We start from the raw sequence: 7,698 nt of genomic DNA, 5'->3' as shown, positions 1-7,698 counted from the left end.
GGAGGTTGAGGGAAGGTGATATGATCCTTCAGATCGGTAATAGAGCAAAAGTTGCTGCAGAAGTTGTAGGCACTTATCCTCTTCGATTATCATCAGAATTTAGATTAGATTTGAAAGACTGTTATTTTGTTTCTATTGCTAGTCAGAATTTGATTTCCATGTCTGTGCTAGCACAGGATGGTTTTGATTTTAATTTCAATAAGGATTTTTATTCCATTTATTTACGAAATAAATTGGTTGTATCTGGTCTTTTAATTGACAGTCTTTATCACTTGCATGTTGATGCGAATATGAATTTAAACGAACAAGTAGTGGTGCCATAGGTCAAAAAAGATCTAAAGATAAAATTAACCAAAAGTACTTGCGGTATCATAGACTAGACTATACTGGAGAGGACATGATAAATAAATTGAAAAGAATGGGATCCTTGACTCTTTTGATTTAGAGTCATACGCAGCTTGTGAATCTTGCCTTCGAGAAAAAATGATGAAGTTATCCTTTGTAGGACATGGGAAAAGGGCTAACGAGTTACTTATCCTGGTACACACTGACGTGTGTGTGGACCATTTGATGTGCAGATCAGTGATGGTTATAACTACTTCATCATCTTTATCGATGATCTGTCTCAATACAGATATATGTATATGATGAAACACAAGTCTGAAGCTTTTAAAAAATTCAAAAAATTTAGAAATGAAATAAAAAAATAAGCAAACAAATCCATTAAGATTCTTCGATCTGATCAAGGAGGTGAATACCTTAGTCGAAAATTTTTAGGATATCTTAAGGACAACGGTATAGTCTCTCAATAGACTCTTATAACACCTCACTCCATAGGATATCCGAAAGAAGGAATAGGACCCTATTAGATATGGTCAGATCTATGATGAGCTTCACTAATTTATCCTTATATCTTTGAGGACATGCCTTATTAACTGTAATTCATTTATTGAATAGGATTCTATCAAAATCCGTTCCTACCACACCATATGAGATATGGCACGATAAGAAGTCGAGTCTAGATCATCTTAAGACTTGAGAATGTTCGGTCTATGTCAAGAGACAGATGGCTGATAAATTAGAGGATAGATCTATAATAGCTCATTTTATAGGATATCCAAAAAAATCAATAGGATACTACTTCTACTTTCCACAAGATCACAATGTGATTGTGAATCGAAATGCCATATTCTTAAAAAAATAATTTATCTAAGATGGTGATAGTGGGAGGTTACTTGAGCTTGAAGAGGTCTCTGAAGAGCAAAAAGCTATGGATCCTCAGAAACCCATATTCATGAGACAGTAGTTGATGTTCCTCCGCCACCTCGTAGATCTAGCCAGATCTTCCATCCTCTTTAAAGATACATGGATATGCTTACGAAGAAAGTTAAGAAAATATTTTTTATGGAAGATAAGGGTCATGATGATATCTTTGATGAGATGATGTCTGACATCGATTTCAAAAAATAGTTAGATGCAATGATGTCAAAAATTAATTCAATGCACTTGAACCAAATATGGATCTTAGTGGATTCACCTGAGGGTATAGTACCCATTGGGTGTAAATGGATCTACAAAACGAAAAGAGGTGTAGATGGTAAGGTAGAGATCTATAAAGTTAGACTCGTGGCAAAATGTTATAGTCAGCACGAAGTATTTACTATCAGAAAATCTTCTCGTCTGTAATCATGCTGAAATCCATCTGCACTCTACTTGTTGTTGTAACTTATTATGATTATAAAATCTAATAGATGGATGTGAAAATTATCTTTCTGAATGGATATCTTGAGGAAGATATCTATATGGAGCAGCCTTTGGGTTTCATATTAGGTGATGATGATTACCAAGTCTGCAAGATGCAAAGGTCTATATATGGATTAAAGCAAGCTTCTCAGAATTAGAATATTCATTTTGATGAAGTGATTAAATCGTTTGATTTCATCAAGAATGAAGAGAATTTTGTATATACAAGAGGGTCAGTAGTAGTACAATAATATTTCTCGTATTGTACGTGGATGATATTCTCCTCATTGAGAATGATATTTCCATATTGATCTCGATTAAAAGATAGTTATCCAAGAAATTCTTCATGAAAGATCAGGGGAAGCATCATATATTTTTGAAATTAATATCTATAAAGAGAGATCCAAGTGGATACTCATCATTTCATAGAAAAATACAAAGAGGAGATGCTGAAAGGGTTCAGCACAGAAAATCTTGAAAGGGAACCTCTATCTCTTGGGCATAGGAGTACGCCATGTTATGTACTCAATCTGATATAGCCATTGTTATGATGTCACGAGCAGATATTAGTCAAATCCAGGTTGGGAGTGCTGGATTGCTGTGAAAATATTTTTAAGCACTTAAGAAGAATTAAGGAATTATTCCTGATCTTTGAAGAAAAGTCAGAGCTAAGAGTGAAAGGATACATCGATGCTGATCAATGATGGTTTGGTATGTTGGAAAGGTTCCTAACAACTGATCAATCGAAGCTAAGTATGCTGTAGATATATGGGATAAAATTTGATTTTAATGTTAGTTGTAGAATTAGATGTCATACCATGAAATGCTATGATAATGTACTGTAAAGACAAAGCACCATAGCTCTCACCAAGAAGTCAAGTCTCATCAGAAGTTCAAACACATAGAGTAATGGTATACGTGACTACTTCGAAAAGAAATGTCTAGATGCGAAAAGTAGATTTCACGGACAACATGGCAGACCTGCTGACAAAGTAACTGAACCAGCCAAAGATGGAGTCTACCTTGAGAAGATAGGACTTAGATTGATGGACAATTAACTTTAGTTCAAATAGGAGATTATTAGATGTATATCCTAGAAGCGGACTGATATATTATAATAATTCTAGGACATAATTTTATACTTAATACATTGATTTGATCAATAAAAGGATAAGTTTTATTTTCATTCAAGTGTGATGTGTCCTTGAATCATCCATGGAATTAATACTTTGATATATATTCTCAAAGTGTTGAGAATTAGAAGCATATGTATAATTCCTAAATGCTCTCAATTATAGTATCATCGTGAGGACGGTGATCGATCCGGATAGATCGATGCATAGATTACTTCCTTCGAGGTAGATGAGTCTCTGATTTATAATGTAGAGACACTGAGTAATGAGCGTGGATAGTTGTTAGAGAACAACTAGTACTGAACGTAACCGTACAAGAAATCAATTATATTTCTACTTGATCGTCAGTGATCGTTTCGATACTGTAGTTATATGAATGATCCTTTGATCTGTGATGGTACAATTACTCTCAGTGAGACTGTTAAAGTTTGATTGACATATAAATATGACCTCGTTAAGATATTATAGTGGATGTTGGCGATAGTTGATCCATTATAGGAGTAGGATGTGTATCTAGATGGAATCTATCAAAATTGATAGAGAGGAATAATCCTATGAGATTTGAGAGGCTAAGTCCGAGAGTCTGGCCACAGCAGTGTGATTGATGAAAAAAAATTTAATAAAATTACAATTGGACTTGAGCTAATCGAATCTATCATATGACTGATAATGAGATTTGACGATTTATCCATGACCTGCTATCTAGTCAGAACTTATGATAAAGGGATTAAATCACATATGAACTATACCTTGAGCTGCTATTTTGGTTCTACTGAGTTGCCACTACATATTGCTAGGTGCCACTGGTGGATGTGAGAGCTCACTAAGATTGCTCAAGATCGACAATCCTTGATGAGTTAGAGTGAAATTATTCTGATCTAATTGAAAAGAATTTCAATGATACTATGATAGAGATCATTGTATATCTCACTATCAGATATAATTGAATCTATGGGATCACATAACAAAGGGATTAGATCCAGAATAAGCAATTGGACTTGTGAAGTCTCAATTGGGTTTAGAGAAACCTTATTGGGTTCAAGATAACCTTACTAACACATGGTTGAATCTAATTTTCTCTTTGTACTTGAATTACTTATTTAATAAGATTAATTCAAATTAATTACCTACTAATAATCTAAATGAATTAGATTTATTGGGCTCCAATTATTGGGTGCGTAGGGTTTTGGATCATATGTATTAAGGGTTCAAACCCTTAATCAAATTCCTTGATTGTTCGCATTGGGGCGCCACTTGATTTGATCAAGTTGGGCATGCCCACATGAAAGAGGGCATGTGGGACCAGCATGGGGCATCCTTTAAGCCCCAAGTGATATATAAAAAAATGGATGAAAAGGCTCCAATAGTTGGTGCCTAATGGATCTCCTAAAGGGGATCAAATATCTAAGGCTACAAAGATTCCTAATACAAGTAGGACTTGTATTAAGGGGCTATGTAGTTTCGAACAGAATTTAAATCTTTTAACCTATTTAAAGAGGTTTTTTTTAAGGCTCTAATAATCAAAATTTCAACAGCTCCCATGCCCCCTAAGGTCTCCTCACGCCTCCCTCTCTTCTCCCTTTTAGTTCCAACACCCAAAGGGTTGGACATCCTCCATCTCCACGCCCAAGAGGAGCTTGGGCATCCCACTTAGTGGCTGATTTTTAGACCTTGGTTACTTCATAATCAAAAAAAAGAGAGCAAAAAAAGAAGAGAAGAAAAAGATCAAGAAAAGGATCAAAGAGTTGATCACGATCCAAACTTTGTTCAGATTCGCAGGATGATCATTCTTGGAGAAGAAAGATCAATACCATAGAGGGCTGTTCCAGGCTGGTCCTGAGTAGATACCCATAAAGACCAAGCACTTGTGAGGCTAAGGGAGAGCCTACTCTCTTTCAGATCCAGATTTGAAGAAAAAATTACGAAATCGATATGTGATTCGATCATATATTTAATTTTAGCATAAAATTCAGCATGTATTCAATTTTAGCATATGAAGTAGATCCTTGTGTTTTATATTTTATATATACGTGATTTAGATTAAAAGATATTTTAATCTTCTATTTCACTATATTATTAAAAAAAAAATTAAATACACATGCATGCCCCGACACGAAATTCCAACATCATGGACCATAACGCTGATAGAAGATGCATGGGAAGCCTTTCGGACCTGGTGCCTTATCCTTTGTCGGGTAGAATATTGCATCCTTTATCTCTTCTTTTGTAAATGGATCTTCAAGGTCTGATAAATCTAATTGGCTTTATGAAAATATTTTAGTCCAGTCCACTATGACATCACTCTGAGAACTTGGTCCAAGTAAGCTCGAGAAATAGGTGACAAAAGCCTCTTTGATTTGATTCTCATCTTCAATCCTTCTTCCTTTTTGCTGTAGGCAGTGTATGGTATTTTTTCTCTTTCTTGCACTGGCATAAGTATGGAAAAATTTAGTATTTCTATCACCATGAGATAGCCATTGAACTTTGGATCGTTACTTCCATAAGACTTTCTCCTGGTTTAGAATCAAGTCCATCTACTTTTTGAGCTCTTCTCAAGTTGATCTTTCCTCCTTTATAAGGTTTCTATCTTCTTCTTCTGAATCAAACCATGATATCTTTTGTTTAATCTCCTTATTTTTCTCTATAATATTCCCATTGTATGTCCCGTTCCATTGCTTCAGTTTCCATCTAAGATGTCTGAATGTTAGAACAATATTTAATGCCACGTCCCTAGAAGTAGCCACGTCCCTAGAAGTAGCCAAGTTGTTATGAGATCATCAAAACTAGGACTCTGCAACTAGAAGTTTTCAAAATGAAATGGCTTCTTGTGAGTTTTCTTTCTATCAAAACTTAATAAAAGTGGGCAATGGTCTGAAGTCATTTTTTCAAGAGGTGAAAGTAAAGAGAGTGGATACTCAGAGGTCCATTCAATGGAGGCTAAGCATCGATCTAATTTAGCCAGAGTTGGATTTTCTCTATGATTCGACCAAGTGAACCTTTTGTGAATAAGTTTTACTTCAATGAGGCCTAAAGGGTTAATAAAACTATTAAAGTCTTTAGATGCTTTGATGCTACTACTGGAAGAGCCTTTCCTTTCATTTGAGAAGCAGGTCACATTGAAATCTCCTACTAAAACCCATGCTCCTGGCAAGCTTGATCTAATTTGAATTAGCTCTTTGTAGAGGTCACCTCTTTTTTGTGAATCATTTGGTCCGTGCACATTTGTTATTAGATACTGGTTTGGAGATCCAATGCTGTTTTGATTGTGCATTGTGTTGAGAGAATAGGATCCAGAATGATAAGATTCACCCTTGATTTCAGAAGAGATCCAGCAAGCTAGGAGTCCTCCTACAGAGCCCAATGCATTTACAATACTGCATTCATCAAATTTTCATCCATAAGATGAAGCGATTGTTTTGACACTAATGCTTTCAATTTTTGTTTCTTGAAAGCAAACAATGCTGCATTTAGACTGAATTACAATCTCTTTAACTTTTCACTTCTTTTCTTTGCTATTCAGTTATCTTACATTCCAAAATAAAACACTCATTTGGGAAGAGTAAGAAACATAGTGAAAGACTGCCTCCTCTGTACTGATACTTAAATCCAAGTAACATAACATTCTAAATCCCGAGCTTTCAAATAATTGGGCTGTATAGTATTTTTCAAAACAATACTAGAGAGGATTAAGTTCCCATCGCCTTTCCTTCTAGCTTTAAAATCAGATGGGAGATCCCAGATAGCTAGCTCAAATAAGTTTGAGGATACAAAAGGCTGGAGAGAGTCCTTTGAATCTAATGTCAGATCTATTGCGAAGTCATCAAAGATGCTGCAAAAATTGTTACCGCTACTAAAGGACCAAATGCTGCATAATTTTTTAAAGCTGATGTCAATCATTGTTTGGGATGGAGGTAGTATTTGCTTTGTAGCGCCTAATCTCCGGTTCTTTCAACTTTGCTGACACCAGCTCTTCATTTCTGGATAAGAGAAGCCAACATTTCATACCTCACAATTTAATATCTTTTGATGTGAGTGAATTCGGAAAAAGGATGTCTTCCTAATGGAGAGTAGACTCTTCCCACCCAAGCTTTTTAATTTTTTTGGCAAGAATGCATTCACTTCATTTTTTTCCTTTATGAGTTGATTGATTCATAGCAGCTGTTGTAGCTTCTAAGTTCATAAAAATTTCTTCCATACCTCGAGGCTGTTGATCGGCTGGGGTTATTTTTTGTTGTAGTGTTTGAACAGTGTCTTTGAGGCAGAGAGCCTTTGAAATGGAATTGAAAACATGCTTGACCAGTCCCAGATGTAGAGAGGTATCTATGATGGATGGCAACGGCTGTAGCTTTGCACCGACTAATTTTTATACCAGAGAAAGTGGGAGGATTTTTCTTGCCGAGGAAAAGGGTCTGATAAAGCCAATAACTTTTTAATTTGAAATGATAAGATTGATAAACATTGAAGGCTGTAGTTGGTAAAGGAGTTAGCCAAATGGTTTAGGTCAAACCAGCCAGGAGGAACCTTCTTTGACACTTCCAACACTTGACTCAAATTTGAAATCATAGACTATTCATTCTTAGGAACCCATTCGTGTGAGTTCCTTATTGAGTTGGTTTAACTGCACTCCCCTCTCCTAGGACTTCTCTGGTCAATAGGGTTGCTTCCTTCCGAGATATTTAGATGGTGCCTCCAAGAATCATTAGGTGGTGAACGATTGACAAAACTATTCTAGTATTCCCAATCCCCATCCTCACCATCTTCTTGATCATAAGAGGTTGGAATGAGTTTTTGATCCTCAGTGCCTTCTCTAAAGCAAAATTAA

The sequence above is a fragment of the Elaeis guineensis genome, chromosome 4 (assembly GCF_000442705.2).
Source record: "Elaeis guineensis isolate ETL-2024a chromosome 4, EG11, whole genome shotgun sequence".
Taxonomy (NCBI): Eukaryota; Viridiplantae; Streptophyta; class Magnoliopsida; order Arecales; family Arecaceae; genus Elaeis; species Elaeis guineensis.
This window is presented reverse-complemented; position numbering follows the sequence as displayed.